Source organism: Narcine bancroftii, chromosome 1, assembly GCF_036971445.1.
Source record: "Narcine bancroftii isolate sNarBan1 chromosome 1, sNarBan1.hap1, whole genome shotgun sequence".
In the NCBI taxonomy this organism is placed as follows: domain Eukaryota; kingdom Metazoa; phylum Chordata; class Chondrichthyes; order Torpediniformes; family Narcinidae; genus Narcine; species Narcine bancroftii.
In genome coordinates this window covers 369,155,376-369,175,173 of record NC_091469.1, presented here as the reverse complement: position 1 = coordinate 369,175,173, position 19,798 = coordinate 369,155,376, and the positions used below count along the sequence as shown (strand labels likewise).

Genomic DNA, 19,798 nt, shown 5'->3' with positions numbered 1-19,798 from the left:
GTCCCCATACTGTGGGGCAACCGGCACGGGCTGTCAGAGCTGGGGTGGCCAATGCCGGCTGCCCCACAGTATGGGGACTGATACAGGGCTGTGGAGAGAGCATGGAGCAGTGGGATCAGTGTGGGGACCAACATGGGGCTATGCGGAGAGCATGGGACAGTGGAATCAGTGTGGGGACTGATACAGGGCTGTGAGAAGAGTACGGGGCAGTAGGATCAGTGTGGGGACATCCCGCACTGGCCGTTCCAGCTCTGACAGCCCACGCTGGCCACCCCAGCACAAGTCTCGCGCTGGCTGCCCCAGCCCAAAGGGACAGGAGCCGGAATATGCTCTGAGGCACCTCCTATGAAGCTGTCCCTTTCAGATGGCCAGCGCTGCACTTTCAGCACTTTCACCTGAATGACCATTCCACAGGTCTGAATCCGCTTCTGCAGGTGCATTCTTGGCAGAGAATGCAGCTGAAGAAGCTTTCCTATTGTTTGCTGGAAAAGGTCAGGGGTTTTGCAAGTGAGAGAGAGAAAAACATATTTGCTGGCAGTCAAAATCTCAGAGAGAGAGAGAGAGAGAGAGACACACACAGAAGCAAGTCTTGTACTGTATATGACACACGAAGCTGTAACAAGCCAGGAAAAGCTTGTTGGAATTGAAGCAGAAGCTTCAGAGTGCTGGATGGCTGGAAGTGCTATCTGTCTGATGTTTCTCTTGGAATAAATGGAACAGAAAGGAACTCTGTGGTAGCCTGAAAGGAAGAGGTTATCATCTGCAGAACCCTGATGGGGCAAGTTTAATCAGCAAGACATTTACACATCTCTATCTGCAAACCTACAAGAACCTTCTTGAATGGTAACCATTTACCTTTCAAGCACCAAAGTCTGGTGAACTTTATACATATTAAATTTTTTGCACAGTATAAGAATTGCCTGCAACCAGAGAACTTGGAAGAATGAGAAGTGAGATTGGACTGTGAACCAAAGAACTTTCTTCAATTTACACACACATTACATATGCGTGCACTTAGAATTAGAAAGGGGTTAAGTTACAGGGCTGTGTTAAATTAAAAGAGATAAGTTAAAGTTTGATTCTGTTTTCATGTTTAAAGATAATTAAAAACAACTTTTGTTTAAGTAACTATTTGTCATGGTGAATATCTATTGCTGCTGGGTTTTGGGGTCCTTTGGGCTTGTAACAATGTGCTTCCTGTTTCAAGAGGATACCGTTACCTTTTTACAGTAATAAACTGATTTATGTGATCCCATGCCTATGGTAGATGCTACTGCAGACACTTGTCCTTGGGCGTTCCTCAGTTCCTGGGTATCTCATTTTGGATAGAGGACCACAATTTACTTCCTCACTATGGACTGTCTTGTCTCACTTGCTCGATGCAACAATTCATCATACAAATGATATATCATCCCCAGGCTAATCGAATGGTGGAAAGATTTCATCAACATCTCAAGTCAGCCTTGATGGCTCATTTAGAGGGCCCTAACTGGGCTGACAAGCTGCCCTGGGTATTACTGGGCATTAGAACAACTCAAAGGAGGATCTTGAAGCTTTATTCGTGGAGTTTATGTGCAGCACACCGTTGGTGGTCCCAGGGGAGTTCATCACCTCCCATTCCAACTCCAAAGATAATCCTAAGGAAATGTTGAACAGGCTAAGGGAGACTGTAGGAAAATTGACCCCTTTACTATCATCTTCATATGGAGAACATTCTTCCTTTGTGCCTGAAGAACTCAAAAAACTGTGAATATGTCTTCGTCCATAGGGGAACAATTGGTCAACATTTCCAGATGCCTTATGAAGATACTCAGACAAATTAGGTTGACCTGCATCTTGGACATTAGAGGGAAGCCACAGTCTTTCACTATTGTCAGACTTAAACCAGCCCATGTAGACAAGTCTTCCCCACTGCAGCAGCAGTTCGTCGCAGAGCTCATCCACCAAAAAGACGAACCTTTCTGCCAGTTCTGGGTCGGGGGGAGCATGTAATGGCACTATGGCGGCACTACAATTCCCAGAAGGCATCAAACCAGCTATGTGATGTTAGTGTGTGATGACGTCAGCATGAGTCGAGTGTGTGATTCTGGCTTTTAAAAGGTTGCGCGGATTATGAAGAGTAAATCCATTTGATTCACTCTAAAAATGCCTTGTGAGATTATTTTGTTGTGTCCACAGTGATTCCAGTGGCCACAATACATCCTTATGTGCCCGTCATAGTTTAAATCAATTTAAAGTTGAACATGGGGCTTATATGTCTAAAGTTAAATTATCTTATTTCTACTCAGATGTAAATCCTTACTATGATAAATGTAAGAGAGAAGAGGTTTCTTTAATTCATATGTTTTGGACATGCCGTTGCCTTGAAAAATACTGGAGGAAGGTATTTCAAACTTTATCCTTAATTTTAAAGGTAAATTTAGAACCTAATCCTCAGATTTTGGTACAACTGGAGAAGTTTACATTCTTCTAACTCAAAATAAATGTCATATTCTGTCTTTTGCACCTCTCCTGCAATTTTGTTTGGATGGAAGGATACACCCTCACCACTCATTCACAATGGCTGAGAGACATCATGTCCTGCTTAAATTTAGAAAAGATATGTTATTCAATTAGTAATTCAAATATAAGTTTCAAATGTTGTGGGGATTCTTCTTGAATTACTTTCATAACTCCTAAACATAATGTTTTTTTAAAATCTTTATATTTGCCATTTTATTTCATGAATGAAGTACATATTTTCTTTTGTCGTGCACCTTGGGTTAAGGGAGTGGTTCTCAACATTTTTTTCTTTCCACTCACATACTGCCTTAAGTAATCCTTATGTCATAGATGCTCTGTGATTAGTAAGGGATTGCTTAAGGTGGTATGTGGATCAAAAGAAAAAATTTGAAAACCACTGTTTTAATTGTACCTCATTGACTCGTTATATGCACGGTTTCACAACTCCAAAGGAAATGGGCTAATGACAAGTTTCTCAAGCAAAATATTTCAGTAACAATTGGGTCTAGAGCAGTGATTCTCAACCTTCCCTTCCGACTCACATACCACCTTAAGTAACTCCTTAATAATCACAGAGCACCGATGGCATAATGATTACTTATAGTGGTATGTGAGTGGAAAGAAAAAGGTTAAGAACCACTGGGTTCAGGGATAGGGTTTGGAATCACACAATACATGAAAAAAAAAATTCTTGATGTAATTTTGAATTATGGCTATATATGATATATGCTTTATACCTAATTTGTTATCTAATTTGTCATTTGTTATAAATATTATATATTCCATAAATATTTTGTATGGAAATGCTTATTTGTGAAAATCAATAAAAATATATATTTTTAAAGAAATGCACCTACCTTATTTTATAAACCTCTATAAAGCTCAGCTTCTTTCTCCCCATGGAAAAGCATCCTCAAACACAGTTTGCCACACCCAAAAGGACATGACTATGATGTGGGAGTCCCAAACTCAAGTTCCTCATTCCCAACCTTGAATCCATTGGTCAACCAGCTTCTTGTTTGCCCTTCTGAGCCCTCTGAAAGTCCAGGATTAAGCCTTTGCTTGGAACATGAAGGAGGGATGAATCTCCTAGTTTGCATTACGTCCCTTCAGTCATAAGCTGCTACGTCAATAGTCCTGGAACAAGAAGATGCAGTTGGATGGCGTGATTAACTGTGGAGGTGCAGTTCAAGTCTGCAGGATGCAAAATAAATAGCTTTGCACTGATCCTGAATACTTTGATAGGGTGAGCAGAATGCAGGAATTGATAATATCCCAAGGCTTAAGATGAAATAAGAGCCCCACACTGTTCCAGATCCATTGTTTGTGACAAGATACTCTTTCTGTGAAAATGATTAAAAAGCTTTCTACGTCAAAGGAAATGTACTATTTTCCACTGCTTCTATTCAGCACTGCAAGAAGCAGTTGTACAGTCTCAATGCGGTACCTGATGTGTGACAACTGCAGTATTCTGCTGCCATACTTGTGTTACTCAACTTTCAAATCATTACTTTTTATGAAAGGCCAAATACAATCTCACATACAGATGTATTTTCCTATTTAAAAGAGTAGGCAGATTGTATTCGATAACTAAAAAGGTCAAATAGGAACACATCAACAATCAAAAAATTGTATTCTTTGATTACTCCTACAATAAGCAGATGAGAAATGTAGACAAATAGGATTAGTGCGGATGGGCAAAAAGGGCAGCATATACACATGTTGGGAAGAAGTGTACTGTATACCTTTATGACCCTATGGTTCCTTATGATCAAGCATCCACTGTGGTTCCTGCTCTTCCTTGTGTAACATGATTTTCTTTTACATAACAACTAGCATGTACCATAACTCAAATTGATTGATACCACATTAAGCATTCTGCTTGCTGGTACAGATCATGAATACTGTATTCAAGCCATAACATGCGACTTAATAAAATAACTTCTGTTGTAAGCATTGCAATATTAAGCTCTGATGTGGAATTTATCAAATTTAACTGCATCATATTGTCAGATATACTATTTAGTGAATAGGCTTGTAAGTCACTGTTAAAAAGACTGACTAATGGTACCCTGATAAATAATGGTATAATCCCACTTACAACAATCAGCCCACATTGCGCAATCCAGCACCCTTACAGCAGCTCAATTTAAGGCAAATTGCATTTGCTTTTATTCTCTTAATGTCAGTGACACTTACTGCACACGTATGCATCCATATGTGAAGCATACCTTGAGATACAATCTCGGTATTCTAGCCTTCTGGTTAATTAATGTGTGTAAACCATTTCTACAGTTTGCAATCATGAGTACATTGTAAATTAAATGCAAAGTATATTATAATATATTCAAAGTAGGCACATTGGCACATAACCACGCATCCTTAAGGCAAAGGCCCTCAGAATGAGGCTTTGAAATAAATGGTAAAAAATAACTGAATCTCTGGCAATATGTGAGGAGGGTTTCAATGATAGGAAAGTGTATTCCTGTAAGCAAGATTTACGATGCCATAATAAGCAACTTGCACAATGGCAAAAAAAAATGCATATATTAAAATAGTTCATAATCTATCCTATATGAAAATGTAGGAAAAATATTAATTGATTTCAACTCCACTGTAAATGACAATTGTATATCTAACCAGTCCCAACCAAGTGGGGAACAGTGGAGTAGCAGTATGGGAAAATGGTGTGCTCTACCATGTTAAATGCACCAGACAAATCTCAAAGGATAATGCATTTGGATTGCAGGTACCCTTTTCATGATCACATGAATGTCATGAATATTTGTAATAAAAGCCTTTTTGGTATAGTATCAGAGCAAATCTGCTTGCAGTTGATTCAAATCAGCCGTCCCAGGAAAAAGTGGGCACAAATTTGAGAAGCAACAACGTGTTCTAAGACTTTGGAGGGGAAAGGGAAATTGGACTTGGGACAGGAGTATGAAAGAGTCAGGAGTTAACTTATCAAGCAGAGACGTGATAAGAAGATTCAAATGAGGGGATGAGAGTATCTGAAGAGAATGAACCAGATACACCAACAGTTAACGAAAGTAATGATTGAGAGGGTGGTTTAAATATCATGTCTAATATAGTTAATTGTTTATCTAGATACATAATATTATCAGTGTATCTATGTATGTGGCCAGATGATGATTCTGTTGGACAGAAGAATCAAGCAGTGTGCCTGCAGAGTAACAATGTAGTAATATCAAAGATACACAACTTGTAGCAACAACATGAGACTGTTCAAGAAAATAAATTAAGTATTCTGCCTTCCAAATAAATAATTTATAATATGGATATATTGTTTCCATTAATCAGCATATTCCTGACAGAGATTCAGATAGAAATATACAGTACACTGACAAGTCTCACACTATGCAAAGTGAAAGATATTTATTTAAAATTGTTGTACAAAAATTGGAAGATTATTTTAATCCAGATCTGAAAACTATGATTTAGGAACAAGCTGTATGGTGAGGTAATTAGTAAAAATTGTTTTATTAGAGAATGTTTCCTCCATTACAATTTTGAAGCTTTTTAATATCATGTGTTGCCTAACATTCAAACCTGCATGTAGAACTGTTGTGCTAATAGAAATTCCATCCAAGAATATCAGGAAATTTTGTCAACCAGAAGCAAACGGAGGCAGTGCAGTCCATTGTAAGAGAGCTGTAACAGTCTATCACCATAGAACCAAATGGAAAGTGCACAGCAAGGGCAATTCAGTCCGTTGTTATCAATATAATAGCAATCGCTCATCGGTTTACAACAGCCACATATTTCAGTTACTAAAAGAAAGGACACATTTCAACAGTTTGTAAATCCAAAGGCAAGATGCAATTAAAATAAAAGGTTTTCAATAATAATTCCAAATTACAACAGGAAGGATGATGTTATAATTTCCAACTATATTTAGATAATAAAGAACTGGGAGCACATGGTGCTTGTAACATAAGCAGACAGACAATGCTGTGGTGAATGAATTATTTTAAAAAAATATTTTATTAAAATTTTTTAGACCATACATGTAGACAAATACAAAATTTTTTTAAAATATGAATACATAAATAGACAAATTTATGCCACATGATGGTTGTAACCTAAACCCTCCAACCCCCCACCCACCCAAAAGACCCCAAAAAAAGTGTGTGAGAAGAGAAAAAGGAAGAAGAAAGAGGAAAGGAAGAAAGATTGAGTGAAAAAATAAAGGTTGGTGGAAAGCGCCGTTCACTCGATGGATTTCAATTCATTATTTAACTAGTATTCTTCTTTAAAGAGGGTTAACATGGACTCGAGGACTGGAAGAAACAGAACTAAAGATTTACACCTGAGTTCTTTAAATATGGTCTCCATATGAAAAATGTCATACTTAATTCTTAAGTTGTAAGTAATTTTCTCAATGGGAACATGGCTATGCATTCCTGCATTCCGGTGTGCCATGCCTAGATGAGAGTCAGATGTTACGAGCCCAAAGGACAAACCCCAAAACCCAGCAGCAATAGATATTCATCACGTCAATTGGTTATTTAAACAAAAGTTGTTTTTAATTAACTTTAAACATGAAAATAGAATCAAACTTTAACTTATCTCTATTAACTTAACTACCCCAAATTAACCCCCATCTAATTCTAAGTGCATGTGTATGTAATGTGTGTGTAAATTTCAGAAAAGTTCTTTGGTTCACAGTCCAATCTCACTTCTCCTGCTTCCAAGTTCTCTGGTTGCAGGCAATTCTTATACTGTGCACAGAATTTAAAATGTATAAAGTTCACCAGGCTCGAAAGGTAAATGCTTACTGCTCAAGAAGGTTCTTGTAGGGTTTGCAGGGAGAGATATTTGTTGTTCCAGGATTTCCAAATTGAGGTAGCACCATTAGTCACCTCAATGTCTCACTGATGAAACTTGCCCCATCAGGGTTCTCCAGATGGTAACCTCTTTCTTTCAGGCTACCACAGATTTCCTTTCTGTTCCACTTATCCCAAGAAAAATATTAGACAGATAACACTGCCAACTATCCACCACTCTTTTTGTTTCCCCCAACTTTTCCTGGCTTGTTTCAGCAGTGACTGTTCAGTCTCTTTCAGTGTCACACATACAGTGGCTGAGAGACCTTGTTGAGCTTGTCTTCTCTCTCTCTCTCTCTCTCTCTCTCTCTCTCTCTCTCTCTCTCTCTCTCTCTCTCAACTCTCAACTGCTAGAAAGTCCATGTGACTCTCTCACTTGTAAAAGTCCCCCACCTTCTTCAGCAATTCACAGGAGTTCTCCTTCTTGGTTAAGTTGTTGTCTTAGGTAAACAAAACCCAGGAGTGACCTTTCTGACCTTTCTGTGAGCATTTTGTAAAAAGACCAGAAACCTTGTAGTTATTCAACCAGTCTCCAATCCAAAACAACGGTCTATTCACTTCATGGTGTCATTTCAATTAGCACCGACTTGTGAAATGTGCATAGCATTCTCCATTGCTTCTATAAAGTTCACTGAATATGAATTCTTCAGTCTTTCAAATAAAATCTGTTTTAAAATGTGTGTATGTATGTAATCTACTCTAATCTTACCAAATTCTACTAAATTTATCCATTACACAAACTACCAAGTAACTGGAATACATTTTCTGGCCAAAATAGATGATTTCTTGCTTTCATTGGACCTACCAAATTTGGATCAGGAATGGCAAGAGAGGCTGAATGCCCCTTTCTCTAAAGAAGAGATTGTATAGACCCAGAGCTCTTTGTAGGCTGGCAAATCACCAGGGGAAGATGGTTTCCCCACCAAATTTTATAAAGAGTTCAAAGATCTGCTAATGCCCCTTCTTATGAACATGGTGGATCAGGCAGTTGAAACACATATCCTCCTTGAGTCTTTCTGAACAGCAATCATCATGGTGATTCTCAAAAAAAGCAGGGATTGATTGAGCCCTGCTTCATATATATCCATCTTGTTATTAAACACAGATTATAAAATCATTGCAATAGATTAGTAGAATATTTGGTGAAATTAACAAATCCAGATGTAGAAAGGAGGCAAGCAGGAAACAATATAGTCAGATTGCTTAATATAGTATATATAGCATGGACAGGGGTGGATCCCGGAGTGGCCATAGCTCTGGATGTGGAGAAGGCCTTTGACAGACTAGCATGGGACTTTTTTGTTTAAGGTACTGGAGAAGTTAGGATTGAGTCAAACATTTATTAATGGGGTAAAGATACTTTACCATAAACCTAAGCAAAAATTATTACAAATTTGCAGATGTCTTCAGTGTTTCCATTGAATAGGTCCAATAGGCAGGACTGTCCATTGTCTCCAACACTGTTCATACTGGCCATTGAGCCACTGGTCAAAGCCATTCAGCAGAATCCGGGCATAAAGGGGTTCAGGTTGGGCCAGGTGGAGCACAAAATCAACCTTTTTGCGGATGATGTGTTAGTGTATTTGACAGACCCCAAGGGGTCATTGGCCAGGCTGAGGACCACACTGGAGGATTATAGGAAGGTCTTGAGGTATAAGGTAAATCTGGACAAAAGTGAAATTATGGCTTTGATAAATGGGGATTAGAGACAACATCAAAAGGTAAGTCATTTTAAGTGGCTGCAAGAAGGCATTTGGGGATAAAAATAGATTTAAAAAATTATGCAACTTATACATAATTATTTCCCTTTGCTCAAGATAATTGAGGAGGACCTTGATAGATGGAAGACTCTGCCTATTACACTATTGGACAGAGTTAACTATGACAGTATGAATGTGATGCCAAGGCTCCAGTATCTTTTTCAATCATTACCCATTTTGTTGCCACAGGGTTTCTTTAAGCTGGTCAAAGAATGGGTCAGAAGGTTCCTTGGAATGGTAAGGTGGATAGAATCTCCATGGAAAAGTTGACATGAAATTACTATTTGGTGGAGGGGGAGGGTTAAAATTACCGGATTTCAAAAAATATTATTGGGCAGCCCAGGCAACGTTTATCACCTCACTCTTTGAGGGAAACTTCTCCCCCCCAACCCTTCCATGTGCACATATTGGACTATACACAGTAGGTGAAAAGATAGCAGGAGATTTTATATATAAATGGGACAATAAATTAATTTCAAAGCAAACAGATAACCCCACACTAAAGTATATTCTTCAGACATGGCAGGAAATAAATCAATTTATTGGATGGAAGGTGGGGATATCTCCTAAAATGCCTTTGAGCCAGAAAAAGTTAATGTCCTTGACTCTGGGTAATAAGATCCTGGACACCTGATGCCAGACAGGGATCAGATGTATCGAGGACTGTTACAAACGAATGCAGCTCATATCATTCTAGCAGTTGAGGAACAAATAATGTTTGTCTAATAAACTATTCTTTTGCTATCTGTAAATAAGATCTTTCTTAAGGGAAAAAATAGAATTGTCTATGACCCTACCCGAGATGTAGTAATGTGGAGATTCTATTTCGACAGGGAAATGTGTGTAAATTTATTTCTTGAATGTGAGGGTCCAACGCTGGGCTTACACAGGTCCAGGGAGAGATGGGAGTCAGACTTGGGCACAACAATCAATGAAGAGTGGAGGCAAGACCTTTGTATGGACAGTGTGATTGGGGTCATTAACTCCGGATACAGGCTGGTGCAATACAACCTCTTGCACCAACTGTACCTCACACAACAAAAATTACATATATCAAAGCCACACATTTTGGAAATGTGGTTTAGGTGTGGTGTGGAGATTGGAACCTTTGTCTACTCCACCTGGCTATGTACAAAGGTGAGGCCCTTCTGCGATGACCGACGGGACATGCTGAAAAAAATTACAAAGGTGGAATTTCCATAAGATCCAGAATTGTACCTTCTGAAACATACTGGGGACATGAGTTTTAGACTGTCCAAATATCAAATTCAGTGCGTGAAGGTCACCTTGTTGGAAGTGTTTATTGGTTACTTGGAAGTCCAACTCCCAATTAAATATCACACGATAGAATATGGAAATGCTTGGAGAAAATCATTTACAATCTTAGGAAACATGACACATTTGTTAAAGTGTGGCAACTCTATTTGAAATAAATTGGTACCCAGATTTGACTAGTTCTCCCTCCCTTCAAAATATGGGTACTATAGAAGTGAAGAAAGTGGCATGTGGCTCAGGCAACATGCATTTTTGATTTGTTCTGTTTTTTAGTTCTTTTTCTTTATTCCTTACCTTTGTTATTTAGTTGGCTAGGCTATTTTTTCATAGGTTTTGGTGGGGGCTGTGAACCCCATTAGTATTTATATTTGTATAATTATATGTTTGGAGGCAAGGAAGGAGGAGAAGGATAAATACAAACTCTCTATGTTATATGAAAGTTGAAAAAGATTGTATTGGTTGTTTGAATTGCTTTATGAGTCTATGAAAACAAAAATAAAATATTTTTTTAAAATCTGATTCCCATCTGTCTAGACTTATGAATCCCCTGTTTAGGGGCTCCCATTTGAAGTAAGAAATACATTGCCAAAATGAATTTCTTTGTGTTTCCCTTTCGAATCAGAATCTCCACATCACTACAGTTTGTAAAAATATTGTTGGCCCCAATTTTTCCCTGATGTATGTTCTTATTTGAAAATAGCAGAAGATTGTGTTGTTAAGGATTCCATATTTATTTTTTAATTGTTCAAATGACAAACCTCCCAAATCATATTTCCAAGTTGATTTTTCTATGGAGATGATTCCATGTTAATTTTTTTATGGAGATTCTGGACATCTTACCCTTCTAAAGGAATGTTCTGACATATTTACTAAACTCTTGAAAAAACCTATTAGTTAATGGAATGGACAATGTTTGAAATAGGTACTGAACTCTTGTAAATAAATTCATTTTGACACAATTAACTCTTCAAACTAATGTTATTGGTAAAGATGTCCATCTTCTTCAACCTTTTTAAGCAAAGGTGAGTAATTTAATTTACATATTTTTAAAAAACTGTTATCTGTATGTATTCCAAAATATTTTATCCCTTTTAATGGCCACTTAATGGTGTCTCTTTGATACCTTCTATAAGTGGCATCGTTTCACTCTTGTCCTAATTTATTTTGTAATGCAATACTTTCCCATATCTTCCAATTTTGAGTTCAGTTTCTCCATATAAATTACTGGCTCTGTGAAATATATCAATACATCACCAGCAAATAAATTTATTTTATATTCCTCCTGGTTGACCCTGAATCCATTAATGTCTGACTCTCGCTCAATTGCTTCTGCAAGTTGTTCTATAGCTAGAATGAAAAAATCTGGAGATAGTGGATCTGCTATATCTTATCAACTGGAATGGTGCAGAGACTTGTCCGTTTGTCACTACTTTGGCCTTAATCCAATTTATAATTATTTTCCCTAATCCAAATCTTTCCAGTACTTTAAATAAAAAATACTACTTCAGTCTATCAAATACTTTTTCAGCATTCAGTGTATGAATTAATATTGCCACATTGTTCAAAAAGGAGTCATGAATCCACATGAGCAAGTTCAGCCAGACAATGCTGGAAACCATCAGACTGAAAGTCAGATAAAATGGAGATAGATTCCCCATAATCCCATGATCATCACCTTTCACCTCACCAACCTATACATTCATCACATTCACAGAGTATGCAACTATAATAGGATCCCATCACCAGTTGCATATTCCCTTCTACTCCCCACCAATCCACTCCCCAATTTTCCCCACCCCTCTGCCATTTCTGCTGGGACAATCTGTAATTCCTTGGTCTGCTCATCACTTCTCATTTACCCCTCCCTGTCCTCCAATACTCTCCATTGTAACTGTTAAAGGAAAACACTTGACCATCAACATCCCTCACCTCCATTCAGGGAGCTATACAGCCCTTTCAGTTGAGACAGATATTCACATGCACCTCCTGCAATCTGCTCTATTGTATTTGGAGCTCATCGTGTGCCCTCCTCCACATTGGTGAAACCAAAGGGTAGACCAGATGATCATTTTTCAGTGTTTTATCAAAAATGGCTATATTGAGCTTATGGTTGCATGTCATTTCAACTTCAAGCAGGATATGAAATGCTGATCCTTGAGTTTGCATTAGGCCACACTCTGGCAGTGGAGAAGGCTAAGGATGGAGTTGGGGGGGGGTTTGAAGATAACACTAGCTGAATGGCAGTGTCAACTGTGAGGAAGACTCCAAGAGACTGCAGGGTGACTTGGACAGATTAGGAGAGTGGGCAAATACAGTTTAATGTAGTTATTCACTTTAGTGGCGATAACAGGCAGGAAAATTATTATCTGAATGTAAGAAGTAAGGAAAAGGGGAGGTACAAAATATCTGGGTTTCAAGGTGCATCAGTAATAGTAGGTTAGAATGCAAGTAGAGCAGGTGGTGACGAAAGCAAATAGCTTGTTGGCCTTTGATGCAAAAGGTTTTGAATATAAAAGCAGAGAATTCTTACTGTAGTTGAGCCAGGCCTTGCTGAGGTCACACCCTAAGTTTTTTATACAGTTTTAATTTCCTAATGTGCTATTGAGGGAGCTCAATGAAGGTTCAGCAGAAGCTTCCTGAGATGGTAGGACTGATGTATGAAGAAAGACTGGATAGACTAGAGTTATACTCATTGGAATTTAGATGATGGAGAGGGGTCTCTTTGAAATTTATCAAATTCTGACAGCACTAGACAAGTTAGATGCAGGAAGAATGTACCCAATGTTGGGGAAGTCCAGAACAAGGGTCACAGAATAAGGGGAAAGCATTTAGGACTGAGATGAGGAGAAATGTGTTTACTCAGATAATTATAAATTTGTGGAACTCCCTATCACAGAAGGTTGGTAAGGTGAATTCATTGGATATGTTGAAAAGAGGGTTGGATGTGACCCTTATGGCTAAAAAGATCAAGGAGTATGAAAAAATATCAGCAGATAGGATACTTAGGTTACATGATCAGCCATGACCATATTGGATGATGGTGAGGCTTGAATAGTTTAATGGTTGAATGGCCTACTCCAGCACCTATTTTCTATGATTCTATTATTCAAAGTTGATGTATTGAAAGCATAGATCAGTCAAGCTGATTAGGAAATGGATAATCTAAAACAAAATATTCTCAAGATTTATAGAGGTAAACATCTCCAACCACCTGTACTAGTCCAACCCTGTCAGCGTGATTGCACAGAAAGTGCACCAGTGTCCATATCCACAGATGCCTGGTGAAATCTGGCATGTTACCCACATTCCTTAACAATATCTACAGATACATCATTGAAAATAACATGTCAGGATTCATCAGTGTATCATATGAAGCTCCATACAAGTTTTTAAGAAACTGCAGAGTTTTGACCATCACACAAAACCAATCAAATCACTTCCAATGCTATCACTTCCACTTCACCTCCCTCAGAAAACCAGTTTACGTGTTAAAAAAAAACACATCCCACCCTGCCCACACTCTCCTCTTCCTTCCCCCCAACCCAAACCCCAAAAATCAAGAAGATTTCTGAGTGTCAGAATCATGCACCACAAAATTCAAGGACAATTTCTTAACTGTTATTATGAGTTTCTTAAATGACCTCACTTTGGTAAAATAATGTTCTTCTTGATCATTTTCTGGAACTCAGCACTCACACTATTTTTATTGCTATACTCTCAATGGGTTGACTTGTTGGACTGCTCACAAAACAAACTTTCTCACTGCTCCTCAGTATATGTGATAATAAAGGTAGAACTTCAACCTGAATGTAAAAATGCTAAGTTCATGAAAATTGATCAAAAGGATTGGATCATATCTACAATGGATACGCTTAAGGAAGACAAAATATTGCAACTGTGTAGAGACAATAATCCCACTAAAATCAGCTATGGTTCATGAACATGTTCCTGTACCCTCTTCAGAGGACTTGTACATAAAGTGAGCAACATCAAAGAAATTCATGAAATTCCACTTTTTCCACAAATATGCCCATTTGAGGGTCAACCAAGATAATTGACAGCACAGAAACATCAGCAGGATGAGCAAGGTCTGATGAAGGGCTCACGCCCAAAACATTGGTTACGTACCTTTGTCTTTTCTATATGAAGTACACTGTTTGACCTGCTGAATTTCACCAGGATTGTGTTTTTACTTTAAACTTGTATGCCCTTATGTTCTGGGACATTGGCTCCTTTTTAATGGAACGCCTGCTATCTAAAAAGCACCAAGATGGAATGAGGGGTCATTCCAGTCCTGCTTTTTTCTGGGAGTAGACCTAGAAAAAATTCCCAGAATGCTGGCTCTGTAAAAGGCATTTCTGGAATTCTGGGACCAATTTGGGAAAGGATGTGTATGTGTACCATAATTTTTTTTTAGTGTATTTACTAGTAAGCATTTAAAACTTGGACAAAACATGCAAGTAAGACAACATGAAAAATCTTTTTAATATTAATACCGCTGCCTCATTTTCTCCTGGCAGCCCACTGCCCTGCTCTCTCCCAGCGGCTCGCTGTCCTGCTCTCTCCTGATGGCCCACTCCCACTCTCTCTCCCAGTGGCCCACTGCCACTCTCTCTCCCGGTGGCCCACTGCCACGCTCTCTCCCGGTGGCCTGCTGTCCTGCTCTGTCCCAGTGGCTTGTTATCCCACTCTATCTCAGCGGCCCGCTGCCCCGCTCTCTATCGGAAGCCCGCTGCCCCACTCTCCATCGGCAGCCCACTGTCCCACTCTCTCCCGAAGGCCCACAGTCCCACTCTTTCCCAGCAGTCCGATGTCCCCCTTTCTTCCAGCGGTCTGCTGTCTGCTCACTCCCAGCAGTCCACTGTCTCGGCATCCCATTGCCTGCTCTCTGTTTTTGTGGGCTGCTGATGGAGAGGGGTGAGGGCAATCACAAAGTGTGGCTGGGTCCAGCACCAACTCAGCAAGGTATCATTCCTTGTACATCACCAATTTGACACAAGGTCTACTAGAATGAGCTGCAATTATACAGCAAAGGTAAAAGGCAGAGTTGATTTGGCTGACACCAAGTAATTCACTAGGCAGGCACTTGGGGTTTAGCCCATCTCAGATGTCTATATGTGCTTCCATAAATGCAGAGTTCTGAAATGACATGTAGATGAAGTGGCTGGAGCTGGAGATGAAATGAGCTAGTGGTGAAATAGTGATGCATCCTCTACTAGACCTACTGTCTTGTTAGGTGGGTGAAGCACTGATGTGTTGCTGGGAGGAGAATGAGAGATGATTTAATTCATAAATACATAATGCACGGTTTTAACAGAAGTGGGTGGCTGTTGGTCTTTCAAAATAGGGCTTGATCATTCATGAATAAGATTTAAAAAATGTATGAAAAAGTACCGAATCTGGAACTCTACAGAAGGAGGGTGGCACTGCTCAGTTACTGAATGTATTCAAGGCAGTCACTGACAGACCTTCAGATATTAAGGGAGAGGAGGTTAGTGTTAGGGAGTGGCATTGTGATAAAAGACCAGTCCCCATACTGATCCCACTGACCTGCTCTCAGCTGTCCCCAGGTGTCTCTAGTCACTTTGTTCAGTAAGCAAGATGGACTGTGAATTTGTCCTCAGTTTGAACAGTCTGAAGCCCACTGCCCCGCTTCCCTGCCCCCTCTGACAGCCTGCCAACAGGCCCCAACAATAGATAGTGGTGATTAGTAAGGGATTACTTAAAGTGGTATGTGAGTGGAAAGAAAAAGTTTGAAAACCACTGCTATAGATCAATACTTATAGTAGATTTTCCCATGCTCTTTTATAAATTGTGCATGTAAATTTTATTAAATTGTGCACCTATTTCCCCACACTCATTTATACATTGTGTATGAATTAAATTGCACACATTTCCCATACTCTTTTATAAATTGTGCACGTATGTGTTTTATTCCCGCTACGATTTTCCCATGCTCTTCTATTAATTGTTTGTGCTAATAAAAGTAACGTTTGATAGAAAACCCTTGTGACCAGACTTGTCTCTTGCAGACCTGGCATTTTCTCAACACATCAATAACCAGTGCAGGGACCAACAATGTTACTGTCAGCATTACTGACCATTATCACTCTAATTTCAACTTTGCATATAAGATTGGGGAATATTTTTTGAGCTATTTTTGGAGAAAAAAAGTGGGTCTAACATGCTGTCAAATATGGTATGCTATACGTGACACTAGATGCCGATGCCATTGAGATACACGTCCCACCTCTTTTGCTTGCGGAATGCCAACTTGATGTGTAAAAAGACATGCTGACCTGGAAAAATGCCAGCTTTGTTTGTTTTAGTGTTAACATCCAAAGGCAGCTTAATGGCGGGTCTTCCTTAAGGAAATATCGTGGAATTTCTGTGTAAAAAACATACTGCAGACTTTTGTGTTTTACTCTCATTTTCCAGACCAGGATGGATACAATCTTTTAAATAGTAGATTATTGTTGCTTTAATTAAAGTGATATGCTGTCTGCCATACTCTCAAGAAGAATTTTTTCTGAATTTGGCAGAAGTATTGAGGAGATTATATGAGAACAATCTGAAAGAGAAGTGGAGCAAATGTAGGTTGGAGATAGTATTAGATCAAAGCAAAAGGCTGACAAATTTGCCAAAAAGTGTAGTAAGCCTGAGAATTGGGAAAATGTCAGAATTCAGCAAAGGAGACCAAAGCACTGGTAAGGAATAAAAAAGTTTTTTTTAATAAAAATTTGGTAGCATTTAAAGAAGAGCATGATCTCACAACGAGGAACTGAGTAGAGGTAAAATGCTGTCATCCCCAGGGGGTTGTGAAGCTTTCCAATTTTCTATTCAAGTGGGCTGTGGATGTTCTGTTACTGAGTTTATTTGAGTCATAGGTCAATAGATTTTAGATATTAAAGAAATCGAGGGATATGGCATTATTGTAGTTAACTAGTGCTAAATCAGCCATGATGTTACCTGGAATGGTATGTTCTTAAGCAACAAGAATGGTATAGTTTAGTTGGAAAGTTAGGGAAAATGCCCACAATGATTGGTAGAGACTGTCCCTCAGGCATCTATGGCTGAAAACACAGAGAGGATTTTGCTGTCCTACACATGATACCCTTCAAGTGCTACAATTGTGCTCAAACAATTGCAACACTTGTTTAAAGAGGATGTAAAAAATATGCAACATGAGACTATACAGTGCCTTAGATGAATGCTGCCAATTCAAGGTTTCTTTGTTCATTACATAATGATGTTTGGATGGCACGCATCAAGTTATGGTGTAGGTCTAGTAGTAACTGCCATGTTGGGTAATGGCCAAGAGAAACCGTGTGTTCACTCTGTGCACCTTCACAGAGAGGCAATTCTGAGCAAATTGAGATGAGAGCACTTGGCATTGTAACAGTACAAATGGGGTTCCAGGATTCAAATCCAAAATGGCAAAAGAATGTTTCAAGTGCTGTCTTCTCATGATGTTTGGAAACAAGATATTCCATGAGGTGATGTGAGTCCTTTCTTGAATTCACAACAGATCATACAAGTGATTTTGTTCCAAATCAGCAATAGCCACCATTGTGGGATCAAAGATGCAAAGATAAAGAAATCCAAACAGAAAGTTATTGCAAATACCTTGCAGCAGTATTATATCAGAACTCTGACCTACCAGTTTTCAATCTGTGGGGAAATGGGATTCTCTGATATGATAAACCAGAGTGAACAAGTCTGCTTGGTCAATGAGTGAATGGGAACAGACAAAGATTGAGACACTACAGAAAAGAACCTTGACAACAGAATGTAGGAGTCACCAAATCCAGAGCAGGTCCAAAAGAGAAAAATAAATTTAAAAATGATAAAGAAAAACAAGCTGAGTCAACATTACAGATTGAAATCTTATATGGTCAGAGATGTCCAGTTCTCTAATGTTGCAGATTTCAATATTGAATCAGAAGGCTGCAATATGCTCAGGTAGAAGATGAGGTGGTGACCCTGGGCTTGTTTTCAGCCTCACCATAGCAGTGCAGGAAACCACAGTCAGATAAGTCAGAGTGGCAGTGGGATGGAGGATTAAAATAACAGGCAAAGGGAAGCTTAGGACCAGCCATGCAGACTGAATGCAGGTGCTCTGCATGGCAATCACCCGATCTGTGTTTGCTTTCTTCAATATAGAGTAGAGCACATTGTGAGCACCAAATTCAGTTAACTGGATCGGAAGAAATGCAAGTGAATTGAACTTTCATTAATGTGGGAAGACATTACACACTGAAATTCTTATTTGAATCCATGTTTATTATGAATGATGAAAAAAGAATTGTGAATAATAGAGTGTGCTTCTTTCTTCCACAGATCTGAAATCCATCTGAGAAACATGACTAAATAATTCACACAAAATTTGATGGCAGCAAGGATGGGAGGATTAGCTGCCTGAGCAAAAGGAATCCAACGCCACAATAACCAAAGAGAAAGAATTTTTAAAAAATAATAATTTTAAAAATACCAAGAAAATAAAAATGAAAATACAAATACTTTATATTCAGATCTCAATTTAGCAATGTAGAAATAATAAAATAATATCTTGCCTTGGTCTTCAAAAGGGAAAGGAACAGTACAATTATAGATGCAACAAAAAGAGAGAACAATTTAAAAATATGAGTAAAAATGGGAAAACTTTGGAAAATCATTGGACTTTGATGCTTTCCACCTCATAATATAAAAGCTTGGAAAAACTTAAGAGGCTGCACTTTTCCAGCGTTGGCTGAATCTGCGATAGTACTAAACAAAGGCAAAAGAAAGAAAGGATAAAATGTGTATCCACAGACTAACGAGTGTAGTATCAGGGCCAGGAATATTGATTGAATCTATCATAAGTAATGCATACCTAAGTGATTGTAAAAGCATAAATTGATTACAAAGTGAGTGTATGGCCTTTTGAAATGGAGGTCATTGAATCAAATTTGATGCAGTGATATCCTTTCTAGTTCAAGTTCAAGTTTATTTATTATCCGATTGTAGCAGTGCCAAAAAAGTATTCTCTGGTCCTCTGTGTAAAACACTGCAAACACATATAGAGACATAACACACATTCCGACAAACGATACATATAAACAGAACCTATATATATAAATAAAATAAATGAATATTAATAATAAATAGTAGAGTCACGGGAATTGTTTTAGCAGTTCAGCAGTCATTCAACAGTCTCACTGCCTGTGGGAATAACAGCCTGGTGGTTCTGACTCCAATACTTCTGTATCTTTTTCCTTATTGGAGAGGCTGAAAGATGCTGTGAGGGGGTGGAAGATTCCTCACAGATTTTACAAGCCCTCTTTAAACAATAATCCCGGTAAATCACATCGATGGGAGGGTGGTGGTTGTGGGGGTGGGTCTGGGGGAAGGAAGACTCATGAATCTTCTGCTGTT

At 38.7% G+C, this 19,798-nt stretch overlaps 1 long non-coding RNA gene across 1 annotated transcript in view; it reads left to right on the top strand.

Moving 5' to 3' along the window:
- Window positions 1–18,899, top strand: part of LOC138750958 (uncharacterized) — a 154,299-nt gene extending 135,400 nt beyond the window's left edge. Inside the window, exon 4 of the long non-coding RNA XR_011349640.1 lies at window positions 18,725–18,899. This is a non-coding gene — a long non-coding RNA (uncharacterized lncRNA). The remainder of the gene's footprint in view (window positions 1–18,724) is intronic.
- Window positions 18,900–19,798: the final 899 nt, after the last annotated feature.